This window comes from Ursus maritimus, unplaced genomic scaffold (assembly GCF_017311325.1).
Source record: "Ursus maritimus isolate PB19 unplaced genomic scaffold, ASM1731132v1 scaffold_3, whole genome shotgun sequence".
NCBI lineage: Eukaryota > Metazoa > Chordata > Mammalia > Carnivora > Ursidae > Ursus > Ursus maritimus.
The window spans coordinates 51383054-51408018 of NW_024425563.1; the positions used below are offsets into that span (position 1 = coordinate 51383054).

Consider the following 24965-nt stretch of genomic DNA (forward strand, 5'->3'; position numbering starts at 1 on the left):
TTTTTAACTGAAGTATAGTTGACACACAATGTTACATTAGTTACAGGAGTACAAGATAGTGATTCAACAATTCTATACATTATGCTCTGCTCACCACAAGTGTAGCTACCATCTGTCACCATACAATGTTATTACAATACCATTGACTATATTGTACCTTTTATCCATGTGACTTACTCATTCTATTACTGGAAGCCTGTATCTCCCACTCTCCTTCACCCATTTTGCCCACCCTCCACCCCTCTTCCCTCTGGCAACCATCGGTTTGTTTTCTGTATTTATAGGTTTGTTGCTGCTGTTTGTTTGGTTAGGTTCCACATATAAGTGAAATCATATAGTATTTATCTTTCTCTGACTTTTTTCACTTAGCATAATACCCTCTAGGTCCATCCATGTTATTCCAAATGGCAAGATCTTTGTCTTTTTATAACTAAGTAATATTCCATTGTATATATACATGACGTCTCTATCCATTCATTCATTCTTTATTATTTTTTTTTTTGAGAGAAAGAGAGAGAGCAGAGGGGAGGGGGAGAGGGAGAGGAAGAGAGAATCATAAAAAGACTCCACACTGAGTACAGAGCCCGATGGGGAGCTCCATCCCAACACCCTGAGATCATGACCTGAGCTAAAACCAAGAGTTGGGTGCCACCCAGGTGCCCCAATCCATTCATCTGTTGATGGATGCTTGGTTTGCTTCATGTTGGCTATTGTAAACAATGCTGCAATAAACATAAGAGTGTGAAATATTTTATCTTTTTTTAAAAGGAAGCTTAGCCAAATCTCATTTCTCATTTTAACCAATTCCTTTGCATTCACCTTATTCCATTTCTACGTAAGCTTAAATATTGTTACTGTACCATTTTTTTTTTCCCATAAAGGAAAACTAAACAACTTTTCTTGTAGCTCTTGAAAATGTATCCCTCCTGGGATGCCTGGCTGGGTCACTGGGTATAGCATGGGACTCTTGATCTCAGGGTTGTGAGTTTGACCTCCATGTCGCGTGTGGAAATTACTTAAAAATTAAAAAAAAAAATCTTAAAAAAATGTATCATGCCCTCCAATTCCATCAGGAATCAATCACTAATCTGCTTTCTGTCACTAAAGATTAGTTTCCACTTTCTAGAATTATATAAAGGGAATCATAAAGTATATACTTTTCCTGGCATCTTTCATTCAGCATAATTGTTTTGGGATTCATCCTTGTTATGATGGGAATCAATAGTTTATCATTTTTGTAGTTAAGATAGTTAAATAGTAGTCCAGTGTATGAATATATCACAATTTGTTTATACGTTCACCTGTTGAAAGACATTTGGGTTGTTTCCAGTTTTTGTATATTATAAATAAAGCTGAATATTTGTATGCAAGTGTTTATGTGAATATATGTTTTCGTTTCTCTTGGGTATATGCATAGGAGTGTGTCTTAGTCTGTTTGGGCTGTTATAACAAAATACCACAGACTGGGTAGTTTAGAAACAATAGAAAATTATTTCTCACAGTCCTGGTGGCTGGAATTCTGAGCTCAGGATGCCAGCATGATTAGGTGAGGGACTTTTTCAGGGTTGCAGACTTCTCATTGTGTCTTCACATGGTGGAAAGGTCTTGAGAGCTCTGTGGCATATTTTTTATAAGAACACTACTATTATTCATGAGGGCTTCACCTTTAGGACCTAAGCACCTTTCAAAGTCCCCACCTCCTAATACTATCACATCAGGCATTAAGATTTCAACAGATGAATGGGGGGGGAGGCAGGGGAGATACAGAATCACGTAGACCATAGCTGAGAGGTATTGCTGGATTGTATAGTAACTCTATGATTAACTGTTTGAGAAATCACCAAACTGTTTTCTACAGTGGATGCACCATTTTACACACCTTCCAGTGGTTAATGAGAGTTGCAATTACTTCACCTTCCTACCAACACTTGTTATTGCCTGTTTTTTAAAAAATTCTAGCTATCCTAGTTTATGTGAAGTGGTATCTTACTATGGTTTTGATTTGCAGGTCCCTGATGACCAATGATATTGAGCATCTTCTTATGTGCTTAATGGCCATTGATACATCTTTGGTTGTTGAAGTACAATTTATTTTTTTCCCTTTATGATCCATGTTTTAGTATTTCTATCTTAGAAACATTGTTTATCCTGAGGTAAAAAAGATTTTCTCCTTTGTTTTCACCTAGGAGTTTTATAGATTTAGGTTTTACATTTATGTTCTGTGATATACTTTGACTTAATTTTGTGTGTGATTCGAAGAAAGAGTTCATGTTTATTTTTCTCCGTATAGATATACAATTGTTCCAGTACCATTTGTTGAAAAGATTTTCCTTATCTCATTGAATTACTTTGGCGCTTAAGAAAAAATCAGCTAACCGTATATGTAAGGTTCTATTTCTAGACTGTATTCTGTTCCATTGGTCTATATACTATGTTTTTGCCAATAGCAAACTGTCTTGATTACTGTAGCTCAGAGCTTCTCAACCTCGGAACTATTAAAATTTTGGCCTCAATAATTCTTTGTGGAAGAGGTAAGAGTTATCCTGTGGATTGTAGGATGTTTAACAGCATTTCTGGGTTTTATCCAGAGCTCTGCACCCACTGTAGATAGCATAGAGATGGATCATGTTCTTTTATTCACTCTGCCAATCTTTGTCTTCTAATTGGCATGTTTACACCATTTACATTTAATGTAATTATTGACATGTTGGGGCTCAAGTCTGACATTCTATTTGTTTTCTATCAGTTTCCTCTGTTTTTGTTTCCTTTTTTTTTTTTTCTGACTTAGTCTGGGTTGCTTAAACATTGTTTTAGAATTCACCACATTTTTAAGAAATTCTGTTTTCCTTCAAACCTATTTGTCTGTTTGTTTAAAGTATGCCTTTTGGGGGCGCCTGGGTGGCTCAGTCGTTAAGTGTCTGCCTTCGGCTCAGGGCGTGATCCCAGGGTCCTGGGATCGAGCCCCACATCGGACTCCTCTGCTGGGAGCCTGCTTCTTCCTTTCCCACTCCCCCTGATGTGTTCCCTCTCTCGCTGGCTGTCTCTCTGTCGCATAAATAAATAAAATCTTTAAAAAAAAAAATAAAGTATGCCTTTTGTAGGGAGCATATAGTTGAGTCTTGCTTTCTTATTCACTCTGACAATCTTTGCTTTTTACATGATGTGTTTAGATCATAAACCTGATATAATTATTGATATGGTTAGATTTAGTTCTGCAATTTCAATATCTCATCCTTTGTAGCCTCTGTTTCTTGTTCTTCTATTCCTACGCTTTTACTTTTTAAAAAGTTTTCTTAGTGTTCCATTTTAATTTATCTGCTGGTATTTAGGCTGTGCCCCTTTATGTTACTGCAATTTTTAGTGGTTGCTCTTGCATTAGAATATACATCCCTAATCAGAGTTTGTTTTTATAATACAGTGGATCAAAAGCTATCCTAGAAGCCCACACAACAGATGTTTATTTATATCTCATTGACTAAAACCAGTTCTTATCTCTACCTTTATAGCAATCATTGTCCACAGGTAGTGACAGAGTTAGACAAATTAAGATTCATATTCTGGAAATGGCACAGAAATCCATCTACATTGAAATAGAGGGGTCTCTGCCTGCTACCTGAACGAATTGGTATTTATTAACAGGAAAAAGGGGAGTGAATATAGGATGAACAACAGTCAGTGTCTGACACAATGATTAATCTTATGTAATATACCTAGTTTGCCAAATTTTTAATCCCAGTACATTTTAACACAATTCTTTTTTGTTATTTTTTGTTATTAATAATTTATTTTACTAAGGAAAGCTATGCCCTGCAAAGTATTATACAAACTCTAGCTGTTAGTATTTGTTGCCGCTATACCTACCATTCCCATATTGTTGTTTATTTGGGTTAGGCGTGCCCTTTAGGACAAAGTTTGCACAAAACTGGCCTGTGGTAGATAATAATTATAAACTATTAATGAGTCGAATGAATAATGAATGCATAGAAGTAGCTGTTTTCTGACTGTAAAAATAAAATTTGATAAAAGGTCAGTTCAAATTTATCCTAGAGGATCAGAATTTCTTCCAATGAGATTATTTTGCCATAAAGGAGACAATCATAATTAAAACAAAACTGAAAAAAATCTTAATTTGTGCCATTGGGTTGTTTTCTTTCCCATTTTTAAAGGAAGGTAGGTGTCATAAACAATGTTACTTGTGAGTTTGTTTTTAAAAGGCTAATATTTTTAATTTCATATGTTTTAGTACAATATGGATATACTTGAGAAAATAAGCTTAATGACGGGGGGAGAACTGGCATTTGCAAAGTTTAATTAAATATAAAATGCTTGACTTGTGAAAAACAAGCCTGTGGTTTTGAAAACACATTTCCTACTTTCTTCTCTAATGGGAGCTTGCAGCTCTTTATTAATGATGATTGAATTATGAATTCTCTAGGGCAGAGACTGTATCTTCTATCTCATTAACAATTTGTGCGTGCAGAGAGACAGGTTGTTCAGCCTCGGGATGGTCTACAATTAAATAAATGCATACACAGACATTATCTTATTGAATTTCCTTAACCTTCCAAGGAAGTAGTCGAGGAAAATTCTCCCACTTGATGGATAGGGAAGTTGAGTCTCAACAATGAATGAAAAATTTAAATCACATGACTTGTATTGTTCTAGTTGAGACTGAGATCTGCTCCTCAGCCCAATGCTCTTTCCTCTACCCTAGCATCCTCAGGCCACCCCTCCCCTGTTGCAAACTTCCCGGGAGTTGGGCTGCTACAATTCGCATGGAGACTCTCCTGCCACCTACGCGTTTCCCAGAGCAACAGCATGAGCAGTTTAGGTAGGAAATAATTTACTGTGTAGGGTTTTCTTATTTAGCTTTGCTGGGCCTCACCCACTAAGTGCCAACACTGTCCCCCTGTCACGTGACATCCAGAAATGGCCCCCACATTACCAGATGCCCCCTGGGAAGTAATACTGTTCCAGAACTCTCCACCAGGCTGCTTCTCTGTTGTCATAAATGGCAGGACTGGCAACCACAATGAATAAAAATAGTCTTGACAAAGCATTTTGAACATCTTTGACCAAACACGTATACCCTCCTGTATGCAAGGCTGCTCTAGGACCCAGGAGGACACATTTACAGGGAATAAAGAGTATTTGAAATCCCTCAAGCAAAGAAGTGCCAAGGATTAGAAAAGGAGTTACCAGTTGGGGTTGAGGAATCACCCCAAAATAATCCTGATGATGACAACAATAATGCTGACATTGAGTTATTTCTATGTACTGGTGCTATGGTGATGAGCCACTGACATATATTATCTGATTTCATTCTCCCAACAGTGCCACACAGTCGTTGCTACCATTATCCTTGTGTTATAGATTAGTAGGCTACCGTCATCCCTTGCCGTAGCCATTACTATAACCTCCTTTCTGGTCTTTCTGCTTCCGTGGTTACTCCCATGTAGTCCATTCTCCACAAAATCAATCTGAGCCATTTTTATAACATGATAAAAGATCATGTCACTCCTCTGCTAAAACTCTCCAACTACTTCCTGAGACAATAAAATCTAAAGTCCCACAGTGGCCCATGGGCGCATATGCCCTGCCCCGCACCCCTCCCTGTCCTCACCTCCTGCTCTGCCTCACATGGACCTCACTCCAGCCACACTAGCTCCTTCTCCAAAGCTTTGTTCCTGTCTGCAGTTGTTCTCTCCCCAAGATATGATGCCCTCCCTTACTGCATTTAGACTCTGACCCAACCTCATACCCAACAGAGTCCTTTCCTAATGGCTTTCTCTAAAATTGCCTCCCTCCTTCACTCTTTTCCCATCGTCCTTCTTTACTCTTCTTTACAGCTCTTGGTGCTACTTGACATATTAACTGCTGTTTTATCCATCTGCTCATTGTTTCTCCTTTCATAAGAATGGGAGCTTAGTAAGTGGGAGCTTTGTCTTGCTCACCCTTTAGAAAATTATTTGGTATATAGTAACTCAATATTTGTTGAATACATGTGGCTTAGAGCAGTCAAGTTGCTTGCCGGATAGTCAGAGCTAATAAGGGGTAGATTTACACTATGAACTCCCAGAATGTCAGAGAAGACTCTTCTTTGGGAAGGAAAAAACTACAGATGGCAGAGAAGCTTAGGATGGGAGATGGGAACAGAACAAGGTCTCCTCTCTGCCAGAGAATGTTCAGAGGAACTTTTTTCTTTTTTTAAAAGTCCATGCAATAACCAAAGAGAATTGTACAAAAGGCAAAACTAAGGTATAGACACAGAGACTTCAAGTCAGGAGTCTGCAAGTAAACTGAAACTAAAGCCCATTTCGCTTTCTGGGCTGTGCATTTTGTTAGATAGCTGTGTGCTTTAGCCTTGCTGCTTAATTGTTATATGAAAGGAATGCGTGCAACTGGGAGCTGTGTGCCCTTAAAACAGCTCTCTAGGGGTCGTTTTGAACAAATAAATTCAGGCTTCGTTCAAAAATAACCAAACCAGAATTGCAGTCTGCCCATTAATTTTTGCTTTGTTCTATTGCTTTAGAGTTATATTCAATTTATGAGTTTTTCTCTTCCAGTTCTTGGCATTCTATCTTTTTGTCCCTTTCTCCTTCTATACCGTAATTGCCAGGGAGCCTAAGTAGCTCTATATTGAATACTTAAAAAAAAAATTTTTTTTTAATTTTACAAATTTTTAAATGGTTTATCTTTTTGGCTAGGGGGAAGCAAGGCAAGTCGACAGAATAGATCCTCAAGTGATGTGGACTCAGTTTCTTGCTGGAATTTGCAAAGCCGATTTAAATATGATCTTAGTTGTCAGAAGATTGCTTTTAAAATGTAGAAATTAAAGAAGACAGTCTCTGAGAATGCAAATTTTGAAGAACTTGGAATCTTTTTCATTTCAAATATAATATTAACCACAGAGCTCATCTGGCTGGATATCACAGAGTTTACAACATGAGGAAATCAAAATAATAAAAACAGCCTCTCTACCTTGCTGGTGTTCGGTGCTGTCTTTGTCCTACACCGTCTCCTGCATGTGACTGTTTAGAGAAATAGCAGTGTGCACATGAGATCTAAAGGGTAGACTATTAAAACACAATGACTAGCTCAGAAGCAATGAATGGATTTCAGTAGACACAGTATGAGGACTTGCAATATGGAAATGATGCTTCCGGGGTTCTTTGCCTCACTGTGCAGGGCAAAACAAAGTTTAGGTGAGGGGAAAAAAGTGATGAGTGCCTGGAAGTCACATGGTGTTTAAGACAAAACTGCACAGCAGTTCATAGGGAGGGTTAAAGGCGTAAGGAAAGCCTTTGACCTCACGTGGCCCACACACCTGTGGGACTCAGGGGTCTGGGCTTCCAGAGGGATGACCTGGTGGGCTTCAGCACCTGCGGGCCTGTTTTGCAGACCTTTTACATTTCTGTCATTTCCCCAGCACCTCTGGAGATGTCTTGGCAAGATAGCATTTACATATAAATGACTCAAATAGAACTAAATTTTAACAGAGACTGGTACTAAGGGTTGCAAATGAATAAAAATGAGGAAGAAGTAACATTAGATCTGTTATTTAATTTCACATATTCATCTTTCCATCATACCTAGAATGCTCTACTTAGTCACAGTGGAAATGAATTGTAATTGTAAAGAAATTATTAAATACACACACACAACATAAACATGCATTTTTAACTATCTAAAATGAAATTTGTTTTCAGCAATTCAAATAGTTTCGCTTAGAAGGGAAATACCAAGATTAAGCCAGTCAGAGCTTTTTCTGACATGAAGTTAATATGAATGGAATTGTTTCTCAGAAAAGGAGTGCATGTTATACTTATGGAGTATTTTTGAGAATTTCAGTCTAACACAGACATAGTAGTTTTAATGACTGCTTTTTAAAGTCCTGAGTATTTTTGCCAAAGTGTCCATATAATCCATTTTTTAAAAAAGATTTTATTGAGGGGCACCTGGGTGGCTCAGTCATTAAGTGTCTGCCTTTGGCTCAGGGCATGATCCCAGGGTCCTGGAATTGAGCCCCGCATCGGGCTCCCTGCTCGGCTGGGAGCCTGCTTCTTCCTCTCCCACTCCCCCTGCTTGTGTTCCCTCTCTCGCTGGCTGTCTGTCTCTCTGTCAAATAAGTAAAATCTAAAAAAATAAGTAAATAAAAATGATTTAAAAAATAAAAAAATAATATTTTATTGAGAGAGAGAGAGAGAGAGAAGGAGTGCAAATGGGGGGAGGGGCAGCAGGAGAGCGAGGGAGACGATCCCAAGTCGACTCCCTGCTGAGCTCGGAGCCTGACCTGGGGCTCGATCTTATGACCCCGAGATCATGACCTGAGCTGAAATCAAGAGTCTGACGTTTAGCTGGTGCCCCCATATAATCCCATTTTAATGGGCTGATAATTAGCTTGTTTTCAGTTTACGTAAAAGATCATTTATAGCTTGCAGGCATTGTCTCTTGCTGAACTATAGGTGGATAGCAATTTCCTTCCCTCACGTTAGCCCTCAAGTTTTGAGGATGAAGAGAGATATCAGGGAAACTTACAGAATAATGAATTTCCATGATTAGCAGGCAACGTGGGGAGATACGCTGGGCTTCACCACCTAAAAAACTCCAACTCCCTTTCACCTGATAGTGTTTGAAATATACGATTAAAGACAAAATTTTGAAAAACACTGTTGCCTCCAGGGACTGTCTTATACAACGGCACTCCCGTGGGCAGGGTGGGGTAGGCCTCCGTTCCCAGGGCTGGGAGATGAGGGTGCGTGTGTGCCATCCTTTTCTTTGCGGTCCAGATGTGCCCAAGGACCCTGGAAGGAGCACTGTGATGACTGGTGAGCCTGAGAGGGGTCTTCTGCATGCAGGGGCAGTGGGATGGCACCAAGGGAAGTCACTGCAAGGGAAAAGGGGTTACAAAAAACTATCCAGATAGGAGGCTACCTTACAGCTTTGCCTAAGACTGGCCTTGATCTCTGCAGGCTCTAAACTTGTGAATAGTGTGCAGAGGCTGGGGGTGGCAGAGGGAGTTGGGGGAAGAAAAGGTTTGCTTAGCTTTTCATGGATTTATGTTTATTTAGCTTTCTGTGAAAAAAAAAATGAGGGTTTATTCCAATGCTCATTTAACTATAACTCTGTTTGACGCAGGGAGTCTAAGGGCTGGAGGCTAAGAAATGAATTCTTTAGTCAACTAGAGAACCAGATGGGGTTGACAGGTTCTGTGCTTTGTCTCTCTAACTCCATTGACAAGGCTGGTCCTGGGAATAAAGTAAGAAATAAGTTCCGCAGACCCCAGTCTTAGAGTTCTGGGGCTGCATCTAGGGAGTAGAGACATGGTTGGGGATGTGAGCTGGTCCAAAAGAATATTGGAGGGGGGGGGGGCAAAGGAGTGGAACTTAACTTCCCTGTGGGCTTGGCACCAGGGGGTGTGGGGCAGGTCATACTAAGGACACCCCAAGTCTTTACAACCAACTGCAGTTCAGAGGATAAAGGGAAAATGTAGGTGATGGCTTGCTGCGTCTTTCTCTCCCGCTCATCTAACGCTGCAGCTCTCACATTCAACCTCCTCACACACTCCAAATGTTCTCACTGCTCATCCAGGCCATGATAGGTCTCAGTTTTCTGTTTTCTAGTGAAAGATAATATTTTTTGGTGTTAATAATGATATTTGCTTTATACATTCCAGAAACCCTGATAGTAATAAAATGGTTATTGTCAACCATCCCTCTCTTCTCTACTGATTTAAACATTGATGGGTGAGTTGAAGGGAACCTCATTAAAAAGACATGCTGACAAGCAGCTCTTAAGGTGTCATCTGAGCCATCTAGCAGGAAAGTATCTTGGTGATGGACTGGAGAGCAAGAGAATTACTCCATAATGCAGACACCCTTCAGGTGAGCAACAGGCCCTGGCTAAGATTTTGGAAGCACGAAGGCTAACAATCTGGGCTCTTTGTTTTAATCTCCTCACCACTGGACATGGTGTTCATTACCTCTTGACTAAATGAACAAACCTTTTTAGGGTACTCAAATCCCTCCCTTTTAGTACTCACTTCCCCAAACCTGCCTCTCACATCCTAATTCCATCCCTAATAAATAGCCCAGATGCAAATACTTTCAACCAAATTCTGCCAGACTAATTTGTGTATGCATGACTACTCAAAAATATCTCGACTCCTGTGATGTCAAACAAAGCCCACATACCATTGAATACCATGTGTGCATTAAACAAATGAGGGAAACCATACTTTAGTTTAGGGATGGACCTAACTTTGTGGAAATCATATACCTATTTGCAGGAAGAATGTCTTCAGAAATCATCAGTTTTTGCCCACTCCCACAACTTTCTTCATTCTGTTACTGGAAGAAATAGTTTTTCTGTCCCAGTGCCCCAAACCCTGATGATTGTAGTTGTACTGGAAATTAGAACCCATGTAATTCAATTCTCTCATTTGATAGATAAGGGACCTGAAATTCAGGGTCCCTTAATGATTATGTGAAGGTCTCACTTTTAGTTAGAACTACTGGAACCAAAGAACAAATCTGCAGACTGTCAAACTAGGGTCATGTCTCCCACAAAGAACAGACAGAAGAGGGCAAGAGATGGGTTGTCATCAGATCTTTTGAAGCAATCCATTCAGTTATTAGGAATAAACACACTCTGAGAAGAGTGGAAAAGTTAGAGCTATTTATATATGCTAACATGGAAACCTCTCTAGACATTATTGAATGAAAAAAGCAGTTACCAAATGGTACATAGAGTATGAGTTCATTTATGTGAACCAAAATGAATAGAGTATTTTCTATGGACAAAACTCTGAAGGATGCATTCCACCCTGATAACAATACTTACCTCTGGGGAGAGCCCTAGAAGTAGAGGATAGTGGTCAAAGGAAAGTTTGTCTTTCTGTATCTGTATTGTTTGAATTTTTTTGAGGAGAAACTCTTTAGGGAGTAATCACTTAAAACTTAATTCCAAAGAGTAAAATTACATATTTTGTTGTACTCCATGTCATCCTGATGGCTTTATTTCTACCAGTATGGATCATGCTTAGAGGGACTCAGTTTGTTACCTTAATCCCCGTGGAACACCTAGATTAATCCCAAAGTTTTAGGGAGGATGGTCTGACATGGGGGAGAGAGGGGAGAGTGTGGATTTAATTTTATTTTCCTCAAAACTACTCATTACCTTCTCCCTCCTGATGATTGCCGTTACACACCTTTACCTCAGGTCCGCCCAAACTCCTTGAATATAATGATAATGATGATGGTGATGATGTTGATGATGATGAAAACTGAATAATGGAAATCCTGCTAATAATAAATGACAATAGCTATGCCATTTTGAACATGAACTCTACCCCAGATACTCTCCTATGCACCTTCATGCATTATCATTCTTTTTTTAACCTTTATCACCAGTCTGAGGTAGGTACTATTATTATCCCCATTTTAGAGGTGAGAAACGGAGGCTTGAAGGAATCAGTGAGCCGGACTGCAGCCAGCTGGCTGGTGAGTGGAGGAGGCTGGACCGGAACCCAGAGTGTTTGACTTGAGTCTGCGCTCGGGCACAGGTGTTAGCGTTTCTTGTACTTGGAGAAACGCCGACCGCCAGTGTCTGCGGGAGCAGGGCGTCCAGGCTGGAAAATTGAACTGGTCTGAACGAGAATGCGCTTGCCTTTGGAGAGACCTTCTGTGTGATCTGGTTCCCCGTTGCTTCCTCCTCGTGCTCCTTTGAGCCTTTCAATCTGAGGTGTCAGCTGCCGCTGGGTTACCACATCAGGTGCCTGATTCTATCGGGCAGTGTGCACCGAGGGGAAAAATCTCCTCCTCCGGAGCGCGAAGTCTCATCTGCCATCATGGACAAGCCTCACAACAATTTCTGAGTTGCCAGCTCCTCTTACTGCGAACAGCAGCCTAAAAACGTCTCTGAAGAGAGAGAAGACCGGGCTTCCTGGAGGTCAGTGAACAACCCCTTGCCTCTTTTTTAAAATATTGGCTGTGTTTATGTCAGTTTTGTTCCTTAAAGGTATGAAAAGCTAGAAAGTGGTAAACTTTGAAATGATTTTTACAGTTGATGTAGAGAAAGGTGCTCTTCAGGAAGCTGGTCGCCTGACGCTAAAGAAGGAACCATTTTTCTCCCCTCCCCCCACTTCTGTCTGAACTTTGGGGATTAGTTCCTTCTTCCTCTCCTGTGAGCAAAGCCTTTCTAGTTCATGACCGACGGTCTGAGGTAAGCCACAGGCATTTTTGTGTAGATACATGTGGCTATCCTGATGCCTATGCCATGTATGTATACGGCTACCGTATTACGCTTGTAAATGCAGCAAACGGGCTCGTTTCTCGGGCGGACGCTCGGTGCCTGGCTCGGAGCCCGGGACCCCGACAGGGCGGCGAACGGCCTCGTGGGGTCTGTGTCACAGGCCGCCAGCCTGCAGGACTCTCAGCTCCGCGGGGCTCTCCAGTTACCAGGACTACAGCCCCTTCAGAGGGTGGAGAGTTTTGACAAGTGTGTGTGGTACCATACGTGTCTCTACAAGCAAAGCCATTTATTTTAGGCGGAAGCATTGGCAGCAAAATTTAAATAATTTATCTGGAATGTGTCAGATTGAATGTTTTAGGATATGTTTCTGGCTTTCTTTGGTAGAACGTTTAGAAAGTAAAAGCTTTGTTATCTTAGATTTCTCAACTGTCTGCCATTAAGTGTCACAAGATGTATGGACTAAACATGGAGGCGGCTGGAGAATCAGAGTCTGAGAGAAATATTTGAGATCATCACTGAAGTGAAACAAAGCCTCAAGGCTACCCAATGTTCTAAGGCCTTGGAACTGAAAAAAACATAAGAAAAGATTTTGTTGGGCCACAGCTGCTACTAAATGTTATCCAAAGAACTGGAAGCCTGCCCAATCTTACTCTTCTCTACCCAAAAGGAAAGACTGGTTCCTGAAATTCTCATTAAAAAATGGAATCCTTTCGGTTAGGTTGGCATTGCTGTTGGAAAGAAGGTCAATCAGCCTCGGAGGACCAGGCCCAGACTTGGGCTTGGCATTAACCTTCAGTAGGATTCATCTGTGAGGGGCCTGGCCGGCAGTTCGCTGAGGGAATGAGGCACCGCAGACGGGAATCAATGCCTCAAAGCCTGGGGGGAGAAAGATCTGGAGAACTATAGCTCTGAGGGGCGCTCTCTAGGGTGGAGGTGATCTGCAGCCCTTTGCCACTTAACTCTGCAGGGGGCCAGCTCTTGTTGCTTCTAAGCGATTTATGACATATGCCAAAGTGCAAAATATAACTCCCCTCATTAAGAATCTTAACCAATGTTAATGCATCTTGTCCCAGGCTTCCGCATGTGTCCATACGGATGTTTTGGACATCACTTGTCCTTGTCCAAGCTAAGGTAGGAGAGGTGGTGTGTCAGCTTCTCCCAGTGTGGTGACCTACAGGCCTGGAAGGCCCCCCCCCCCCCCGCCAGAGCATATTGTGCTGGGAGGTCACGGGTGACAGAAACTGCTGGCCTCTCTTTCGACAGCCCACAGGGAACATTCGCACCTCTAGCACTTTCTGCACAAAGCGGTCCATGGTAGCAATGCCCTTGTGGGCTTCAGGAGCTCTTCCCTGCCCTACTTTGTAATTCACCTTTCTGTAAGTCCTCTGCGAGTCCAGTGAAAGATCCAAACCTTCCTGCTGCCTCTGTTTGGTAAGCAAAATGTTTAAGTTTTAGAAATTCCTTAAAAAAAAAAACACCCAAACTCTATTTAGAAGTAAAATAGCGTTAGCAGAAGCAAGCATTTACTCTTGCGGATACGTGTTTGGGAAAACGTATCAAAGCATTTCTTTAGGATTTGTATCAGTTATGCCAAGCTTTGTAAATTTGCCCTTTTGAAAAATTAAAGTTGGAAAAATCACGTGTTAAAGGAGAACAAATTATTTACACCATTTTTCCTGAGTTGAATGGTAGCACAATGTAGTCAAACATAGCTTTAACCATTTTTTTGTGTGATTAATTCGTGAGTCTCTGGTTATAGCTGGCTGAATGTTTCCCCCCCAAATAATTAGTTTTGAGCATTAATAATAAGCCTTTGTCAACAGCAATTGCTATGACTTTATTCAACTGCAGTAAGGCCCTGATAATAGATTACACAATTAACTTTCTGCCATTGAAATAAATGAAATATTAATGGTTTAAAAGACTCCAATTGGAATTAAGTTAAAGCACATTAACTTTTTCCAGTTTATGACCATACTATACTAGTTTAAATGTATTTTTCATTATTTGAAATCTTTTTCTCGCAGCACACCGTGATGGTTGGAGAATTAAATGACACTGAAAATTCAGAAGATGAGGGGAAACAGATTAAAACTGCAAGCACGAGATGAATGAAGAGAAAAGTCGTTTAGGTAAGTCTCTGGGTAGATGTTCCCTTAGTAAGCTCTGCGGCAGAAAGGGGGCACATCACTTCTGGGGGGCTGGAGGGTGGGGAATACTGCAACCGTCACATCATCTATCTGAAATCGCATAGTTCCTTTGAGCCATAGTGGTTTCCATTAAAATGGGAGGTTAAGAAAATAAGCAAAGATAATCAAGCAACATGGATCCTTTTATGTAACAGTGTTCCACAAAAATCTCAATTGATTTCACTAATTTAAGTGTCACAAAACAATTAGCTTTGCTTTCCCATCTCTCTCTCCCAAATTGTGGGTGCATCTTAATTTTTCCTCATCATGTTTATAAAGAGTGTTGATATTTCAAGTACACAATTAGTGTTATAATTACCACCATTGTGGGTAAAAAAAAATGTCATCTCTTGTCCATTTTTTACAGTTATGTGTAAATTGTGGAGTGTAGGGTCATTTGGGGAGGGGAGGCTAAAGTTAGGTCCCCAAACTAGAGAAGCTTATCTCACAGAGAGGACGCTTTACTCCACACTGAATGTTCTAGTCCTTTGCCTCGCTAATTCAGAAGAGCATTTGTTCACCAGGAGCTCAATCCCAAATAAGTTTCCGAATGGGAATTCTTACAACACTTTTGGCTGAGGCTTTTAGGTGATTGGTTATAGTGTCCAGAGCTTTGTTCACATCTTCTTCGCCTTTATTCACATCTCCTGGGCTCGGGAGCCATAATGGGTTGGACAATGAAACTTTGTTTTTACGAGAGGAGGAAGTGGTGAATCTTTTTTAAAGAAGAAAAGGTAAAACAAAATACCAATTCCTGCTTGTACCATTTATTTTTTTTAAAGATTTATTTATTTTAGAGAGAGAGAGAGAGAGCATATGAGCGAGTGGGGGGAGAGGCAGAGGGAGAAGGAGAGAATCTCAAGCCGACTCTGTGCTGAGCATGGAGCCTGACATGGGTCTCCGTCTCAGGACCCTGAAATCATGACCTGACCTGAAACCAAGAGTCAGATGCTTAATCTGCTTAACTGGCTGAGCCACCCAGGTGCCCCCACTTATACCATTTAAATGGAAGTTTTCTCCAACTATAAGAAGAAAGTAGTGGAAACTAAATGTGGATTAGCTCTCAGATAATAACACAGAATTGCTGATATTTTTAGGAGGGATAATGGCATTGTGCTCATGAAGAAAAATGTGCTTATTTTTAGGAGATATGTGCTGAAGGGGTAAAGTGTTATGATGTTACAACAACTTATTTTCAATATATATTAAAGACACACAAGAGATAAAGCAAATGTGGTAAATATTAGCAGTGGTTAAATTTAGATCCCCATATATGGGCAGTCATTGAACCTGTAATTAAAGGTCTGTGTATCAGTTGGAAATGTTTCCGGCTGCTCATACTAGAAAGCTCAACTGACAAAGACTTAAACTTTAAGAACATTTATTCCTTTACTGAATAAGAACTCCAAAAGTCATCCATTCAGGGTTGGTCCAGCAACTCAGAGATGGCAGCAGGATCCCAGCCACCCATCTGCCTTGTGACCCTCCACCAGCTGCTTTCTGACATTGTCATTTCATGATTGTGAGGCAGCCTCTGTGGCTCTAGGCATCGCAGCCATATTCAAAGACAAGGGGGTGGGTAGGGAATGGCAAACCAAGCTCTCGTCTTGCACTTGCCTCTTTTATCAGAATATGGAATCTTTCCCAGAAGCCCCCCAGAAACTTCAGCTTACACCTCAGTGGCTGGACCAATCCTAGCTACAGGGAGTCCGGGAAATGGCATCACAGTGAGTGACTTCATCCGTTGTGATTCATCCCCTTGCTCTGTCTCCCTGAACAAAACGGATGTCCTGTAAACAAGAAGAAAGGGAAAATGGCAGCAACTTTCTATTTGTTAAACAGATGACCCTTTTCTCTAGAGGGGAAAGTGTTCTGTTTGAGTAGGTAACAGAAATGATTTTAGATGAAAGTAAAACCACCACTCACTCTTCACTCTATCGTGTTGTTGTTTAAGAGAAAGATAACTGGTGTCTAAAAAGAGACTTCAGGTTTCTTATCTTTCTACACATGGTCTCTTCAGCCCAATGCGACAGAAACGTTTTAACCATACATGAAAACTATCTTTCGTTTCACTTTCAAGTTTGATAATAAATTTCAATGCACAGTGTACTTTTAAATGTTGTTCTTGTTGGATAGACACTCTGCAGCAGAATAGAATATCTACTACTCATTATATTATTAGCCAGAGTTGACCCAGTGTCCTCTACATGGCAGGCTCTGTAATAGGTGGGCCCCAGGTTCTTTCGTTCATGAGGGAAGGATGTGCCTGGCTGTTACGAAAAGTCCCAATTGAGTCTGAGTTATCAGACTTAAGAAAGAAGGAGAGAACTGGAAGCTTTTGGCAACTGTTCTAATTTCTACTTTCTCCACAGTCTGTATGAGGCCAATATAATAGGATACTCTTGACATCTGGGTTCTTCAAATGGAAACCCACTTATTGACCATAGCAAATAATCGTTATAACTAGAGTTCCCTCCTGTCCTCTTCCCTATCCCTTTGTACAACAGTAAGTTTTCTTTTTAGGAAGGATGGGCACACTCACTGCAAATGCATTCGAATGAATTCCCAGACCAGTGATAGCCACCTAACCACCACTGGGATCAATCGTCATGCATCCTTTGAAGGTGCAGAATTGCATGGCCTGGGCTCAGAAGGTCTTTTAGTGTCCAGAAGTCCCACCTCACTACAATGGCCCATTTGCCTGATGATTTAGCATCTGATATTGATGGCCGGCACTGTGCTCGAGTATACCATGGCTGGCTGTCCCGTTTCTGGGTATTCTCTGCCATGTGATTGTGACATTGATTGCTACATGGGGGTTCTGCTGCAGGGCTGGCTTGGAGCAAGCCCAAGAGCACCCGTCTTTACTACATCAACCAGGCCTACCAGGCTCCCTGACTCAAGGATCTTATTGGGGCTGCACCAGTAGCCTGTGGCTTACCCGTCTCCCTGCAGTGACCCCTTGGAGCCGTCCTGTCTCTAGTAGAAACCACATGACTGTTCTACCTCCAAAGTTAGATTTAATCCTTAGGTTAGATATTTTAAGTGATTTGCCCCAATCTTTTATATGGAACATTTCCTTTTAATTTAATCTTAATATAATATGAATATATCACTTTTTAAATAAGGGTTGATGTCCCGGAGAGGAGACTAGAGAGGTGCCGTGAGGAGTTGACTTTGCTGGGAGCAGACAGGCAGTCATAGGAACAGGAAGGAAGGCAGAGCATAGGTGTGGGCAGGTGTGGTGATGGGAACTCAAAGAAGTCCTCTTCCATTGCTTTTGTATCTTCAGTGACATAGGAAGCAAGATCACCAGCTTACAGTGAGGGTGGGAAGGATTTCAGGAAAAAGGAGAATTCAGGAGAGTGGGAAAGGACCCACTTATGGTTAGTGATTTGAATTTGAAGTGAGATCAGCCGGGCATGGGTAATATCCCACTGTGTAGACTCTGTCTCCTGGCTGGGCCAGATGGAAGATCTGCAAACATTCTAGAGAATTCCTGATGTGAGAGGTCATCTCCTAGGAAGTTCTTGCTACCAGCTAGGGGCCATGGGGCTGGCCTGGAATAGGCTGTGGGACCAGCCAGAGACCTTACTCTTCAATGGTTCCTGGAGAATTTGTCCAGTGCTGGGGTGGGAAATGGACAGCAAAATCCTGGTGCCTCAGGCATTGCTGAGGTGCTGAAGGACTGGGATGAAGCTGGAGAGAGGCCACAGGGCTAGTGGTCTCTAAGGTGTGAAGGGCCAAGGTCCTAGTCTTCTAGCTTTGGGGTGGGTGGCTGGGTAGTGTTCCTGTGTCAGGAGATGGTGGGTTCAACTTTGATGTCCTTCCCCAGCGCCTTATGCTGCCTTTGGGTTCCAGAGGGCCTCTTAAGTGACCTATCATAGTTCCTCCATGATTGGCTTGTGGGGTGACTCTATGGTACCCAGCCCCATCTAATCTGAAGCTCATCATAGTGGGTTATAATTCATTGTCTATTGTCTATTATCTCTAAATAACAGAAGAGTAAGAACTCTTTTTTTTTTTTTTTTTTACCCAGTGCCTGGCAAAATACCTGGAAGACTGTAGATGCTCATTAAATTTTGAATGCAAGAATACATAAAAGAGGGCAGGTATGCAGGCAGGCAGGAAGGAATAGACTTGGAATCCCTGCCACTCTACCGGGGATATGCTGGGTGGTGTTTGCAAAAATAGATCTGACTTGGTGGTAGCATCTATAGAAAATACAGCAATGCAGGCAGGTAGAGTGTTGGTGGGAGTTCAACAGAGCTCTCTAAAACAAAGAAGACACACTGGAGGTTGCAGGAGGAGACCACGAAGACTGGGCTGGGGGATCAGCTGCCATTTTGGAGAGAGTATCAGAAAGACCAGAATGAGCAGTGATGGTCAAGATGGGCAGAAGGGAAGTGGAGAGGGTTCCTAGGTGAACAGCTGTGGCAGGCTCCAGCCCCCAGCTCTGTGGGTATAATGGGTGTGTTGAAAAGGCCAAAGATGAGGCCCCCTGCAGCTGAGAATCCACAGAAGGGCACAGTTGACAATTCACCTCTCCTCCCTGTTCCTTCTGGGAAAGAGTCCCTTTGGACTCTGGGAAGGTGGTCCCTTTGGACCGCTGCATCCTCCCTACTTCCTACTCTAACTTTCATGCTTTCTACCCCAACCTCTGCATTTTCTTGTTTGCAGTTATGCTTTCTCTTTTCTCCAGACTTTCATGTCCGTGGTTCTCCCGACTTAAAAAGCTATCTCTACCCTCGAACCTCCTCATGAGCTCAACTCCCACTTGGCACTCAGATTTTGCTCAGGAGTGACATCCACTCAAAGCCACTGTTCTGCCTTACCAGCTGGAGTTGCTGCTATTTCCATATTCCTCCATTACACTCCAGACCCCGTGCTTTAAAGCCTGGATTGCAGTGTGAAGGCACACTTCCTTCTCTGCCTCCATGTCTAGACCTGAGAAATGGGATGTGACTAAATATTCCCCTAGTGGTCACTCAGGGGAGTGAAGACTGCTTTGAAAAAACAGAAGCCCTGAGAATCCCCTAACGTGTTTAGTAAAACCAGGTGCTCTTCTGTTGCCTGTATTACTAGTTAGCACTGGGCTATGCTCTCAAAGCAAATTCACACCAAACAGGATTTTACTTTCTCTGAGTTAACAGCCAGATGTTATTTAAATATATATATATATATATATATATATATATATATATACATATTACTAGTTAATAATGTTTATCATTTGGATATATGTGTTTTAGGAGCAACTTTGATCTACCTCATGAGTCCAAGATTTTTGATTTATGTAAGCTATGCCTTATCAATATGGATAAGATCATTCAAATTGAAATTCCTGTATTTTGAATGGGTAAGGGAACCGGAATAGGCCATTAGAATGTCTCAAAATATCTGATACAAGATGCCTGTGTATTTTTGTTAGGAAGTGTTTTGAATTGCCAACTATAGCACATGGAGAGGAAAGTGCATAAAACATACATGTATAAGGAATGCTTATAATAAATAATTATAAAGTGAATACATGAAACCAGCCCTCAAATCCAATACTAGGGTGGGGCCCGCATGGAAGATTTGTCCCTCCCGGAGCCCTTCGCAATCACATTCCTTCTTCACCAACAGGAAAGAGCCAGGAGCCTCACTTTTCCTTGCTCTTCGGTGTGGTTTTACCACTGCTGTAGGCATCCCTAAATGAGATAGTTGGGTGTAATTCAAGTTTGGCTTGAGCATTCTGTAAATGCAATCCTACCATATATACTTGATTGTGTCTTCTTTTGTTTAACATTATTTTTGTTGTATGCATGTTGTTACAATTAGCCCTGGGTTGGTGCCTTTTGTTGCTATATAGAATTTCACTGTATAATAAACCACAAGTTATTTTATTAGTTTTTCCAAGGAGCCAAATTTTGGCTTTATTAAGCCTTTTTATTGTACCTTCATTTTTCTAGTTCATTAATTTCTGCTCTTACCTTTATTATTACTTTTCTTCTATTTTCTTTGGACTCAATTTGCTGTTCCTTTTCTAACATCCTAATATAGATACTTGGCTGCTCAAAATCAGCCTTTCTTTTCTAATATCTGTATTTAAGACTATAAACTTCTCTTTAAGCAGTATTTCAACTGCCTCTATCAAATTTTGATATGTTTCGTTAAAAATATTTTGTAATGTCTTCTGTAATTGCTGGCTTGACCAATGGATTATTTTTTAAATATATTTAAAAATTTACAAACAGATGAGGAATTTCTGATTTTTTCTAACGGACTTTCAGCTTATTTGTCTTGATGTCTGAGAATGTCCTCTGTGTGGTTCAATATTTTGAAATTAAGATTTGTTATACAATCCATTAGGTGGCCAATTCCTACAAATGTTTCACGTGCTTTAAAAGTATGTGTATTCTGATATTTCTGGGTACGGTGTTTTTTCTAAAACCTTTAAGTAGAATACACACACACACACACACACACACACACACACACTGTATATATTTGTCTTGTTCAATCAGTTCCCAAGAGGCAGGTTGTGAGTTAAAAATCTTCCACAATGGTTGTCTTTTTCTTCTTTTAGTTCTACACATTTTTGAGTCATGTATTTTGAGTTCTTGTTATTAAGTACATACAAAACTGGAATGTTTATATCTTCCTAGTGGATTGAGCCTTTGTCATTATGAAGTGATCCTTTTTTTCTTAGGCAATGCTCTTTTTTCCCCCCCTTTTAAACTCTACTTTGATACTAATTTAATGACAAGAATTCTTTTGGTTAATGTTGACATAGTATATCATTATCCATTTTTTCAATCTGATTTTTTTTGTTTTAATGTGTCTCTTGTAAATAATATCTAGTTGTGTATTTTATTTTATTTTTAAAGATATATTTTTATTTCTTTTAGAGAGGGGCTGGGAGGGACAGAGGGAGAAAGAGACAGAGTCCTAAGCTAGGCTCTGCACAGACCTTGGAGCCCAATGCAGGGCTCATCCCTTGACCCTGAGATCGTGACCTGAGCTGAAACCGAGAGTCAGACCCTCAACTGGAGCCCCCCTAGTTATATTTTAAAATCCAGTTTGTTCATCTTTGTCCTTTAACTGGAACATTTAAATTCATTTATATTTAATGATAACTAGTTATATATTTAAGCTAAACATACCATGTTATTTTGTGTTTTCTGTTTGGTTCATTATGGTTTTTTCTTCTTTTTCATCTTCTGTTCTTACCATTCTCCCCCTCGATTTGTCTTTCTGTGTTCTATTGTGGATTTTTCTTTCCACATATCTCCAGTTAACTGATTTTTCTTTAGTTATAATCTGCTATAGAACATATCAATTACATTTTAATTTTAATTTCTGTTGTTATAGTTTTCACCCCTAGAATTTCTTTTTTTGTCTTTTTTATTTATCTTTATTATGTTATGTTAGTCACCATACAGTATATCCTTAGTTTTTGATGTAGCGTTCTATGATTCATTGTTTGCATATAACACCCAGTGCTCCATGCAATCTGTGCCCTCCTTAATACCCATCACCGGCCTATCCCAATCCCCCACCCCTCTGAAGCCCTCAGTTTGTTTCCTCTGAAGCCCTCAGTTTGTTTCCCAGAGTCCATAGTCTCTCATGGTTCATTCCCCCTTCTGTTTACCCCCCCTTTCATTCTTCCCTTCCTTCTCCTACCGATCTCCCTGCTATTTCTTATGTTCCATTAATGAGTGAAACCATATGATAATCGTCTTTCTCAGCTTGACTTATTTCACTTAGTATAATCTCCTCCAGTCCTGTCCATGTTGCTGCAAATGTTGGGTATTCGTTCTTTCTGATGGCTGAGTAATATTCCATTGTATGTATGGACCACATCTTCTTTATCCATTCGTCTGTTGAAGGGCATCTTGGCTCCTTCCATAATTCAGCTATTGTGGACAATGCTGCTATGAACATTGTGGTGGCCCTTCTCTTCACTATGTCTGTGTCTTTGGGGTAAATACCCAGTAGTGCAATTGCTGGGTCATAGGGTAGCTCTATTTTTAACTTTTTGAGGGACCTCCACACTGTTTTCCAAAGTGGCTGTACCAACTTGCATTCCCACCAAGAGTGCAAGAGAGTTCCCCTTTCTCCACAACTTCTCCAACATTTGTTGTTTCTTGCCTTGTCCATTTTCGCCATTCTAACTGGCATAAGGTGGTATCTCAATGTGTTTTGATTTGAATTTCCCTGATGGCTAAAGATTTTGAACATTTTTTCATGTGTCTGTTAGCCATTTGTATGTCTTCATTAGAAAAGTGTCTGTTCATATCTTCTGCCCATTTTTTGATTTGATTATTTGTTTCCTGTGTATTGAGTTTGAGAAGTTCTTTATAGATCTTGGATACCCGTCTTTTATCTGTAGTGTCATTTGTAAATATCTTCTCCCATTTCATGGGCTGCCTCTTAGGTTTTTTGACTGTTTCCTTGGCTATGCAGAAACTTTTTATCTTGATGGAGTCCCACAAGTTCATTTTTTCTTTTGTTTCTCTTGCCTTTGGAGATGTGTCATGAAAGAAGTTGCTGTGGCCAATGTTGAAGAGGTTGCAGCCTATGTTCTCCTCTAGGATTTTGATAGATTCCTGTCTCACATCGAGGTCTTTCATCCATTTGGAGTTTATTTTTTTGTGTATGGTGTGAGAGAGTGGTCAAGTTTCATTCTTTTGCATATAGCTGTCCAATTTTTCCAGCACGATTTATTGAAGAGACTGTCTTTTTTCCACTGGTTGCTTCTTCCTGCTTTGTCAGAGATTAGTTGCCCATAGAGCCGAGGGTCCATTTCTGGAGTCTCTATTCTGTTCCATTGGTCTATGTGTTTTTGTGCCAGTACCATGCTGTCTTTGTGATCACAGCTTTGTAGTATAGCTTGAAATCCGGCAATGTGATGCCCCCAGCTTTGTTTTTCCTTTTCAACATTTCCTTGGCAATTTGGGGTCTTTTCTGGTTCCACACAAGTTTAAGGGCTGTTTGTTCCAATTCTTTGAAAAATGTCATTGGTATTTTGATCGGGATGGCATTGAAAGTGTAGATTGCTGTGGGTAGCATAGACATTTTAACTATGTTTATTCTTCCGACCCATGAGCATGGAATGTTTTTCCACCTTTTTTGTGTCTTCTTCAATATCTTTCAAGAGTGATCTGTAGTTTCTAGAATATAGATCCTTTACCTCTCTGGTTAATTCCAAGATATTGTATGAATTTTGGTGCTATTGTAAATGGAATGGATTCCCTAATTTCTCTTTCTTCAGTCTCATTGTTCGTGTATAGAAATGCAACTGATTTCTGAGCAACGATTTTGTATCCTGCCACATTACTGAATTGTTCTATAAGTTCTAGTAATTTGGGGGTGGTGTCTTTTGGCTTTTCCATATTGAGTATCATGTCATCTGCGAAGAGAGACAATTTGACTTCTTCTTTGCCGATTTGAATACCTTTTATTCCTTTTTGTTGTCTGATTGCTGTTGCAAGGACTTCTAGTACTATGTCGAATAATAATGGTGAGAGTGGGCATCCTTGTCGTGTTCCTAATCTTAAGGGAAAGGCTTTCAGCGTTTCCCCGTTGAGAATGATATTCGCTGTAGGCTTTTCATAGATGATTTTTATGAAATTGAGGAATGTACCCTCTATCCCTACACTCTGAAGGGTTTTAATCAGGAAAGGATGCTGTATTTTGTCAAATGCTTTTTCTGCATCAGTTGAAAGGATCATATGGTTCTTGACTCTTTTCTTGTTGATGTGATCTATCACACTGATCGATTTGTGAATGTTGAACCACCCTTGCATCCCAGGGATGAATCCCACTTGGTCGTGATGTATAATCCTTTTAATGTACTGTTGGATCCTATTAGGTAGGATCTTGTTGAGAATTTTGGCATCCATATTCATCAGGGATATCGGTCTGTAATTCTCCTATTTGATGGGGACTTTGCCTGGTTTGGGGATCAAGGTAATACTGGCCTCATAGAATGAGTTAGGTAGTTTTCCTTCTGTTTCTATTTTTTGAAACAGCTTCAGGAGAATAGGTATTATTTTTTCTTTGAATGTTTGGTAGAATTCCCCGGGGAATCCGTCAGGCCCTGGACTCTTGTTTTTGGGGAGGTTTTTGATCACTGCTTCAATCTCTTCATAATAAATAGGTCTGTTTAAATAATCAAATTCTTCCTGTTTCAGACTTGGTAGTGTATAGGTTTCCAGGAAGGCATCCATTTCTTCCAGGTTGTTTAATTTATTGGCATGTAGTTGTTGACAATAGTTTCTAATGATTGTTTCTATTTCCTTGATGTTAGTCGTGATCTCTCCCCTTTCATTCATAATTTTATTAATTTGGGTCCTTTCTCTCTTCTTTTGACTAAGTCTGGCCAGTGGCTTATCAATCTTATTTATTCTTTCAAAGAACCAGCTTCTAGTTTTGTTGATCTGCTCTACTGTGCTCCTGGTTTCTAATCCATTGATCTCTGCTCTCATCTTCATTGGCTGCCTTCTCGTGAGTGGGTTAGGCCTGTTCTTCTGTTCC

At 40.5% G+C, this 24965-nt stretch overlaps 1 long non-coding RNA gene across 4 annotated transcripts in view; it reads left to right on the forward strand.

Moving 5' to 3' along the window:
* Positions 1 to 11170: 11170 nt before the first annotated feature.
* LOC103658874 overlaps positions 11171 to 24965 on the forward strand; it is a 47063-nt gene continuing 33268 nt past the window's right edge. For 2 of the 4 annotated variants that reach the window (XR_005838569.1, XR_005838568.1), the window contains exons 1-2: positions 11172 to 11949; positions 14280 to 14384. This is a non-coding gene — a long non-coding RNA (uncharacterized LOC103658874). Of the gene's footprint in view, positions 11950 to 14279; positions 14385 to 24965 lie in introns of all 4 variants that reach the window. The other 2 variants (XR_005838567.1, XR_005838570.1) reach the window with 2 other exon arrangements.